Source organism: Herpailurus yagouaroundi, unplaced genomic scaffold (assembly GCF_014898765.1).
Source record: "Herpailurus yagouaroundi ecotype Mexico unplaced genomic scaffold, PumYag 28, whole genome shotgun sequence".
Classification (NCBI taxonomy): Eukaryota; Metazoa; Chordata; class Mammalia; order Carnivora; family Felidae; genus Herpailurus; species Herpailurus yagouaroundi.
Window position 1 is genome coordinate 41,681,552 of NW_024412376.1, and position 10,781 is coordinate 41,692,332.

The following is a 10,781-nucleotide window of genomic DNA, read 5'->3' on the forward strand; positions in this document are numbered from 1 at the left end:
ATAAAGGGGAGAGGAAAAGAGCAATTTCAGGGCATACACCTGCAAGCAATTCAGTGTCACTAACGCAGCTGAAAATCAGCAGAGGAGGCGGAAGAGATCCAATGGGCCCCAGGAGCCATCAGAATAGGATCTAGGAAATGTTCAGTAAATGCTAGATACAGGCATTAATAACACAGACACAGAGAGGCCTTTTAAAATGTAAGTCCTAAAAGTTCATTGTGTGGCATAAACACCGTCCTTTACAAAAGGGGGCCCACAAAGACTACACACAAGTAATTTTAGGTCATTAAATGGGTCCTTCACTTGGATAATTAAGTGTCGGACTCCCAAGGTCTCTTTTTCCCAAGGAAAACAGCATGAGAGATTTCTTACTGTTTGCAAGTTAACAAGCAAATTTCCAGAATAAGAAAGGAGTTGTTGTCTTATCACTATGTCCAACTCTTTCATAAAACTTTTTTGATTAAAAAAACTTTAATTTAAAATCCATTACCAATTTTTTCTTTTAAAATCTGGTTATGTACCTTCTGAACTGAGCCTTAAGCATTCTATTCAATAAACAAAACAAGAGGAGCTACTCAACGTTTCAGTAAGGCACTGGTGGTTGAGCAAGAAGGACTGTTTTCTTCTTTATCTCAAAATAGACTAGACACTCCATGGAATCTCTCAGTTCCTTTTAGAAATTTCACAGAAGTATTATATAATATTTGTTAGGAATAAGTGTTACTGAAATGTTCTAATGCCAAAACATGATTCTTCCCCAGAGACAAATGAATACCAAATCAAGGATGGCTCCTAAAACCCTAAAGAAAATTTCTGGTGGTAACAGTTCCCCAATTTAAAAGAGACAGCTGAAAGTAATACTATGGAGAAAAGCTTTCAAATACTAATACAGTAGAAATCAGGTAATTTAAAGAGAGAAAGAAAAAGCAAATAGAGAATGTGATTTTATACTCCACCTATAAGATTATGTAACCATATTATTCCCCATAAAATACTTGAACTAGCCACAATAAGAAATCAGAAAAGGCTTTGACTAATGAGCCTTGAAAAGGATTTTGGATAGTCTTGCTTAGAAACAGAATGCATCTACATGAATGTAAAATGTGTTGATTTACCAGTTGCTTTCACCTTAGGGCAGGAGTCAGCCAACTTTTTATATAAAAGGCTGGGTAGTAAATACTTTAGGCTTTGCAGTCATATAGCCTCAGTTGCAACTACCCAACTCTTCCATTGTAGCCCAAAAGCAGTCATAAACAGTACATAAGTGAATGAGCACAGCTGTATTCCAGCAAAAATGTATTTACAAATATAGGAGGTGAGGTGGGCTTGGGCCATGGCTGGCTCAACTCTGCCTGAGAGAATCATCTTGAGTACATCCCAAGATGTTCTTACTCTTCTCTGGTTGCATATTTCTTTTCTTTTCTTCTTTTTTTCTTTCTTTTTTTTTTTTTCTTTTTAAGTAGGCTTCACTCCCAGTGCAGAGCCCAATGCAGGGCCTGAATTCAGGAACCTGAGATCAAGATCTGAGCTGAGATCAGAAGTCGAACTTTTAAATTTTTTTTTTCAACGTTTATTTATTTTGGGGACAGAGAGAGACAGAGCATGAACAGGGGAGGGGCAGAGAGAGAGGGAGACACAGAATCGGAAACAGGCTCCAGGCTCTGAGCCATCAGCCCAGAGCCCGACGCGGGGCTCGAACTCACGGACCGCGAGATCGTGACCTGGCTGAAGTCGGACGCTTAACCGACGGAGCCACCCAGGCGCCCCCAGAAGTCGAACTTTTAAACAGCAGAACCACCCAGGCGCCCCCATGTATATGTTAATATACATTTACTATATTTGCAGGGGAACAAAATTTGGGAGGAAAGGTTGAATGTTTCATGAGAGAATCACAGTTCAAGTAGCTGTCCAGCTGAAAAGAGGGATTTACAAGTGAGGTAATAGATTTGCCTGGGATAAGCAAGCCAGTGGGTTTCAGCGTTGAAAAGCAACTGTGCAAGCATTAAAAAAAAAAAAAAAAAAAAACTATCTTAACAATGGGAAGAAACTATAATGCAGATTTGGGGTTTGCTCCCAAGGGGAGCTCAGTAAGACCTGCATGGACCAGGCAAAGTCTGACCTCTAGCTCCTTTCCCATCAACAAGTACAATCTAGGTGACCAATGCCCATGGACACTCTATCATAGAGGCCTGCAGGAGGAAAAACTGGCCTAGGAGACCTCTGGGGTCTCATCCAGCTCTAGGATTCTATGTGAGGTGGGAGAAGCAGAAATGCAAGCCACATTTCAGTGTTGAATGGAAAATCACAGAATCCATTAAAACTTCACAATTCAAAGTAAAAGAATGAGACTATTTTTTTTTTAATTTTTTTTTCAACGTTTATTTATTTTTGGGACAGAGAGACAGAGCATGAACGGGGGAGGGGCAGAGAGAGAGGGAGACACAGAATCGGAAACAGGCTCCAGGCTCTGAGCCATCAGCCCAGAGCCCGACGCGGGGCTCGAACTCACGGACCGCGAGATCGTGACCTGGCTGAAGTCGGACGCTTAACCGACTGTGCCACCCAGGCGCCCCAAGAATGAGACTATTTTATAACAGCCTGGGGGATTAAAATATTTCCAACTAGTCAGGTCTGAAATCCCTTTCGTTAGACATCTGGATGTGAGAACTTCAATGGCTAAAAGGAAAACAGAAGGTAAGGTGATATCTCTGCCTGCCCCCACAGTTCAAGCAGTAGCTGAGAAATCTGTTGGCAATGACAACTACCCAGCAGACCATCAGACTCTACTTTGGGCTGGGGAAGAACCTCTGCTGCTGTTTTAAGGCTGCCCATTTGAGGGCAGGCTAAGTTCTGATGTTCTAATTCTAAACAGAATGGGGCTTGGGGTTAGAAACCCATATTCAGTGAAAAGGCAAAACTACATTCTATGAGATCTTTAACAGTTTTTTAAAGTCTCAATCTAAATAATACAATGAATATGTCAGTGTAAATACTAAACCACGCCCTTCTGATCACTTAGTACTAACAAGGATAGACTGAGTCTAATGAAACAGAAGGAATTATGTCTGTTCCCTATGGCCCTTGTTATTTTAAGCCTAGATTCCAAGTGTTCTTGACCCCAGAGGAATGCATAATCTGAGAGCAAAGGAGAATTTCCACTATTTTCTCCCATGACCTTCCAGATACTTCCCATTTCATTAGACTAAATGGAAAACTCTACTTTCCAACTCCAATATCAAGAATAACAGCAAAGATACATCACAGACATGTTTCTTACTTTTTCTTGAAACAGAACCTCAGGATATAACACTATATATATATTATATATATATATATATATATATATATATATATATAATATATAATTATATTTATATTTCTGAACATAAGAAATATTTTTCCCAAAATTGTCAGAGGGACTTAACCCTACATAAGAATTCTCAGAGTCTCCTTAAGGAGTGTGCTTTCCATTATTTTGATCAACAAAGGACTGTTTGAGGAACCAGTCCTCAGCCTGAAACAGCCCCCATCACACCTAGTTTCAGATACTTGCAGTTTACAAAGAGTTCTGGGTTACAAAAACAAGTGGAAGCTAAGAAATTTAAGAGCTTTAGTAATTCTGGAGAAAACCTCAAATTCTAAGTGTTTGGTGTTTTTTATAAAGATCACTTCAAAAGAAACAAGGCAGTAGTTAATAGTAAGTCATGAAAATACATCTGTCTTATAAAATCTGTAAAAGGTATCATCCAAATGTGCTACACATGGGTATCTGTAGCTTGAGATAAAATATTGAAAGAAAGCAGCAGAAAGAGATTTTTCAAAGGTGCTGTATCAGAAAGAATTCAGACAGATGTGGCCATGACATACTCTGGAAAGTTGTGCCAAAAGATTCAGAATGTGTCAGTGATAAACATAGTAATGTAAAAGTCGTCAAGACTTGGAATAACTTTTTTATGAAAAAAGTGGGGGAAATTTTTCCAAAGTATACATTAATCATTTGATTTTAAAATATAGCCACATACTTAATCCACTAAATAATGAAAGTAGGCATGTGATTATCTAGTAGATATACACATGCATACCTACAAGTATGTACATTCAAGCCATCCAAAAACATTTTTGTTTCATCTCCTCATGGGAGAATGATGTTGCATACAGTCAGACATAAACGTTATATGTAGTGGATCTCTGTCCTTCTGGGATACGCACCACTTGAAACACCTTCCTATGTTTGAGAATTCTCCTAACATATGAGGCACAGCCCAGCTTCCACTATGGAAGCTGGAAATGACAGACACTTGCTCTCCTAGCCGTCTTGTAGTGAGGTAGCGGGACCCGGCCAGAGTGCCACTAATCAGATCCTGCCAGCCCAGACTTTGATTCGGAAGCCAGTGCTTACAGAAACTAGTGACCAGAGATTCTACTGAGTAGTAGCAACTCATTTGCAAAAGTAGAAGTTCTACAACCACCACCAGGGACAGCGGTATGGTTGGTGCATGCTCTGTTGTCTACACCCTGTGGCAAGGGTGGTGACTATCTTCTCCAAACCCAGCTCTGCAGTGCAACTCTGGGCATCTTTCTCAGTTCTCAGAACCATATGAAGATACCACAAGCTACTGAACAGTCTTTAAATAAATTCCCTTTCTGTTCAGAAGACTCAGACCTTGCTACTGAGGACAGACTAACACAGGATTCACATTTCTTTAAAATTTCCGAACTGTACGCAATCATGTCAAAATGCTTTCAGTACTATCCATCTCAATTCCCAAACAAGATTTTTCTCCTGATTAAACCAAATAATTTTTTATTAATTAGATTATTTCCCATTCACACTCATCCTTTGCTACCTCCCTTTTTCTCTATCTAGCCAGTCTTTCTCTGGACTGTGCTTTCTCCCATCAACTCAGACTCAAGTTATAATAGGAAAACTGAAATGCACAATAAAGCCCTCCCATTTTTTAATACCTAAAATTGTAAGAGAAATAAGTCAGAAGACTCTGATGCTGAGAAAAAAACAAAAACATTTCATTGGTGTGCTAAAAGAGCCTGGCCACAGTGACAAATAAGAGGCCAACATTCTCTCATTTGGGCTCAGACCCAACCATTTCTGTTTTTCGACCATAAAAGAAACAATTCTCTTTTGTTACCTGAATATTCTCAACTTTAAAGAAAGAATAATGCTTGTTCACTCTACCTACTTAACACAAGCAAAAAAAAAAAAAAAAGGAAGGGAATGCCACGTGAGAAGCAATTTTAACTTCCAAATAAATCCCTGGATATTATTTTATTTGTGAGCACAGCTTAAGTTAAGCTAATCCTTCTGGTAGAAAAAATTAATGTAAAAACAAAATTAAATTTTAGAGTGTTGATACCTCAAACTTATCACCTAAGAACTGGTAAGAACCTTAATAAACCCATGTACAAAGGTCTGAGACATAGGTACAGAGGTGCTATAAATTAATTCTACAGAGTTTAAACCTGAAAATTAAAAGCCAATTAATATAAAATGGTTCCTTGAACATCCGATTCTTTTAAACCACAGCAGTCCAATTTAACAGTCTGGAAATTATAATTTGTAAAATATATATTCCAAATTCACTAGATCAGTCACTACACTTTTGTTTTCTTCTGAAAGGCCTAGAATAAAAAGTCCTCCAATGAGAGTTTTTGTCAACTTTCAATTGTCAACTCTGAACAGAGCCTTAATAAAACAAGAGTATTTGAGCTAAGTTCTGACAATTTCTGCTCCCTGGCTTAATTCCCTGAATATCTGGCCATAAACTGGCTCTCAAAAAACAAACAAACAAACAAAAAGTTAGGCCACTGAATCACAAAAAATTTAAGCTTCCCTTAATGTCTATATTCTACAAATATATTAGTGTTTAGCTGAAGAGGGGAAAAAAAAAAAGGAAGCTTGCATCAATTGTGAAGGCCTTTCATTAAAGGTTGCCATTTTACTCCAATTATTTAAATCCAGTAGATTCAACCAGTAAAGATTTGTATTATTCTTTGGAAAAAGTAAGAATCTTCAAACAAAGATTAGGTATATTAGGAATGAGTTAACCTAATAAGGACATGCAGAGATTTAACCTTTATCTTCTTTCCCTCTGTGCATGATGGACAGTAAAGATCTAGCTTTTTTTTTTTTTTTTTTTTTTTTTTTTTTATCAAATACTTGGGCAGAACATTGTGAGAAGGAATAAGACACCACAAAAGCAAGTGAAATAGGAGCCTGACAGAAAGCTGCAAAAGTATCATGAGAGAATTTGAAATTATATTTTTTATCTTTAAATGAGAGAAATTGTAATTTCTGAAGCGAATGGTACAAGTCAGTGGCATAGCTAGAAATGGAACCTCATGAATCAGGCAATAAATTTTCAATCAAGAAAACATGAGAGGGGTGCCTGGGTGGTACAGTCAATTAAGCTTCCGACTCTTGATCTCAGGTCATGATCTCACGGTTCACGGGTTCAAGCCCAGCATCGCGTTCTGCACTCATGGCATGGAGCCTGCTTGGATTCTGTCTCTCCTTCTCCCTGCCCCTCCCCTGCTTGTGGGCACACACACTCTCTCTCCGTCTCTCAAAGTAAATAATTGAACTTAAAAAAAGAAAAGAAAACCTGATAGAAATAGAGAGAAAGAGATGGGTGGGGATCTGTTCAGAAAAGAACACCTATACATTTGGCCAAAGGCAAAGACACTGATCTCCGGCCCTTCTGTACCTGGGCTACTTGAGTGGCTGAGAGAAGGAGGGTGTCAGACAGAAAGGCTCTCATTCTCCACTAAGCAGCCAGCAGCTGAGCACCTCATCCTGACAAGTGCCTAATCCCTCACTAACTCTAGCATTCTCGGGTGCTAGAACACTGCCCAGCTCCTAGGGCACCTGGGTGGCTCAGTCAGTTGAGTGTCCAACTTTGGCTCAGGTCATATCATGGTTCATGGGTTCGAGCCCCACGCGGGGCTCTGTGTTTGTGTGGAACTTGCTTTAGATTCTCCTTCCCTCTCTCTGCCCCTCCCCTGCTTGTTCTTGCTCTCACATGCACACGCACTCTCTCTCAAATAAATAAACAAACAAACACTGCTCAGCTCCCAACATTCAAAAATACTTGTTTTATGAAGCAGTAGGATTCTCATACAAATTTAGATAACGTAAAGAATAGAGTTTCTATATGAATTCCACATTCCCTGCTGATGGCAACAATGGTAACTATGAACACCTATGCTGCGTCTCCTGTACATATTATCTTCATTCAAAACAGTCCGTTTCTGTGTTACACCAGGTCCTTTAAGAACCAGACACCGCCACAAGATTAGAAATGCCAGAAATTTATTAGGGGTAATGTCTGTGAGAAAAAGGGGGTGGCGGTAATCAGGGAGACAGTGATGCAGATCTCATCCCAGTGGAAGGAGACAGGGAGGGGAGGAAGGCTTCAAGGTTGGATAGACATGCATTAGACTGCAGTGCAGTTCGAAGGAAAGTTCAGCAAGGCCATCGGGGACTCCTTGAGCCAAGGCTGCCTGTCAGAGGACTCCAGAGTCCCCAGCAATGAGCTGCTTTAGTACCCCCACTGTCTCGGTCCTGGCTGGGGGCAGACTGTAGGAGGTGTGGCCTTCACTCTAACACAGTAATGGAACACATAGCAACAGCTAGGCCCAATGGTCCTTACACTCCCTGCAGTGGGCAATCTGAGAGGTGCCCATCTGCCACTGCTTCCTAAGTCCATGTTCTTCCCACTATATGGCCATGGCCACTAGTTTACTCCTGGACCTCTAGTAATGCCCACCACCATTCAAGTTCTGTATTTCATTCAATCTAACATGCCACTAAGAAGACGGCACTCCACTTTTCTATATGGTCTTATGGAAAAAATATGGAAACCTTGATTTAAACTTTTACATTTATTGAAAAAGTTCTTTGACAGATTTTTATCCTGTATCCCTCTTGTGTATAAACAAAAAACAAAATATATTTAAGATATTTCTAAAACTTCTTCAGAGTCCAGCTCTCCTGAATCACTTTTCATCTCACTCACTGATATCTAGTTTTGCCCACACATTGTTCTTTTTTCCTTTGTGCCATCAAGAATAGTGGAGGATGCCTTATTTCTTGAAGTGGTACTCCACTATAGGACCCAGAATTTTCTTCCAAGATGATAGCATCCACTTTCTAGGTATTTCCTGATGCTGGAACTCCTTTGACCTAACCAGAAGGCCTTAATGGCAGGTCTTCTAACCGTTACCAGGATTCATATTTCTTCCTCAAGTGACCAAGTGGTTTATTGATTGAAATGTTGAGCTACAGTTATCCAAACAGCCAGGAGAAATAACAACAGGAGCACCTGGGTGGCTCACTCGGTTAAGAGTCCAGCTCTTGGTTTCGGCTCAGGTCATGATCTCATGGCTTTGTGGGTTCAAGCCTCACATTGGGCTCTGCACTGTGATGTAGAGCCTGCATGGATTCTGTCTCCTATCTCACTGCCCTTCCCTCACTTGCGCTGTCTCTCCCACAAATAAACTTAAAAAAAAAAAAACAAAAAAACAAAAAACAAAGAAAGAATAAAATTCACATTTCTTCAAGACTCCTGCCTGGCAGACAGCAGATATAAGGATAAATTTCCATTCCCCGCCATGTTCAAAGGTGGAAGGAAGGCTGGTAATCTTACAAGGAGCTACAGGCAAAGAATAATGTTGCTAGGATACCAAGAGATAGGAAGATAGGAGAAAGATTCTCTTTTCATCACTGTCACCAACTTATGTTCTAAAGTGACATGGATCAAATCACTTTACTTCACTGAATTCCAATTTGTTTGTTTTGTTTGTTTGGGTTTTTTTTTTTTTTGGTCAATAAAAGGGTTAAAAGTTTCCCTAAGTTCTCTCTCAGCTCTTTGTTTTAGGAGCCAAGGCCATACCTTTGAGTACTTCATGACTGGATCTGACAAAAATATTTTCCTCATGCAACTCCAGACTCAGCTGAACTTAATTCTATTGGAACCACTCCTCTAGATAAGACAATGAAATGAGGGGGCTGGTCACATTCTGGTGTCTGTTGTTGGTGTGCATGGATGTGTGCTGGGGATGGGTTGAGGAGTCCTTGTCTACTCTGCTCTTTCGTGTCAGTAATAAGGGGTTTAATCAGAAAAGCGGATTCCTCAGAAGCGGACAAGAACAAAGCCCAAGATATGAAATACAGGAAACATAAGTTTCAATAGGGAAGTAGAATCTGACGATGACAAGGCTTTGAGACCACAGATGACTATGAGTCACCAAGAAAGGGCACTGAGTCATGAGCAAGGCCTCCCACGTAATGGGGTCCACCAAGGAGCCCAATCCTCTTGCCTAAATCATCCTCACTCATTTTAGAATTCTGATTTATTCAAGTCAGTTCTGACTATAACCTCTATAGGATTCTGAGTAAAAGTCCAACTTTCAAAAAGTATATTCCTAGGAAACACGTTTCACAATGACATCTGTATCTGATTGAATTAATAATGAGTTTACAAGGGTAAAAAATGGATTTATGTGAACAAAACAGTGTTGTCAAATTGTAAGGGTCAGTTCCAAGGAGAAAAATTCTTTATAAAGTTAGGTCACTGACAACTTTTAAACTAAACTGAGAAATGTTCTCACAAAAGTTCAAGACGGATTTTTTCCCCACCTGAATATGCCTTCCAATAGAACTGTGCGTGCATGCGCGCACGCGCACACACACACACACACATACACACAAATGTCACTTTAACTGTAAAAGAACTGGTTAAAATCAGTTTGATATACCATATGAAATATAGTATTTACAGTAAGATTAAACTAAAGGCACAGTCTTTCCAGTGGCATGGAATGCCTTAGGTGCCCAGCACATTACAAGAACTCAAAGTAATGCTAAACACGAACACTAAAATTCCTAACAGCAGAAACCTATTTAAAAACAAAAACAAAAAAAACACTAGATATAGTTCAAAATCCTCTGGAAACGGCATATAAAAACTGAGGTTTTTAAAGTCTATTTTATTTTAACCTCCTGGTAAACAGAAAGTCATCAAAAACAAATTTGTAGTGTTTCCAACTTTCAGACATCTCTAGCTCCAAGGTCAGGAGGTTCCAATTTAAGCATGCTTCACAATAACCTGGAGGGGTTATTAAAACACAGACTGATGGGCTGTACCCCAGAGTTTCTGATTCAGTAGGTTTAGGGTGGGGTCCGAGAGTTAACATATCTAGCATGGTCCCAGGTGATGCTGATGCTGCTGGACCAGAGACCTAGCTTTGGGAACCACCGTCCTCTGGTACTTAAGACAAAAATAGCATGAAAATTTCTCCCAAAAGGTAAAAGATATTTAGTTCATTTTAACCAACACACGTCATTTTAAGAGTATCAGGAAATGCTTTTGAAAGAAAAAAAAAACAAAGTTTTAGAGCAAAAATCAGTATCAAAAACCCCAAAAGAGCTAGAAATCACTTAAGATACTTGACACAATGAAAGACCAATGAAGGAGTGATGCAAATTGGCAAGCACTGAGGAAACATCCATTGTGTCTTGCCTGGAACCACCTAAGCTATTGACAAAAGCCTTTGGTACTGAGAAGCCCAGTGCCTTCTTTATTGGGGCATAAGCTCAGGGCAAATCACCTAGCAAGTGTTCCCTATCCTGGTGTTTTCACACAAGTGAAATCTATGGTGGAGAAAAACATGGGGAGGAGGAAGGAAAAGGGGGAGGAGGAGGAAGGAAAAGGGGGAGGAGGAGGAAGGAAAAGGGGGAGGAGGAGGAAGGAAAAGGGGGAGGA

At 39.8% G+C, this 10,781-nt stretch overlaps 1 protein-coding gene across 3 annotated transcripts in view; it reads right to left on the bottom strand.

The window, feature by feature from the left end:
• ARHGAP10 (Rho GTPase activating protein 10) overlaps nt 1-10,781 on the bottom strand; it is a 339,539-nt gene that overhangs the window by 233,004 nt on the left and 95,754 nt on the right. The gene's annotated exons all lie outside the window — the stretch shown is intronic.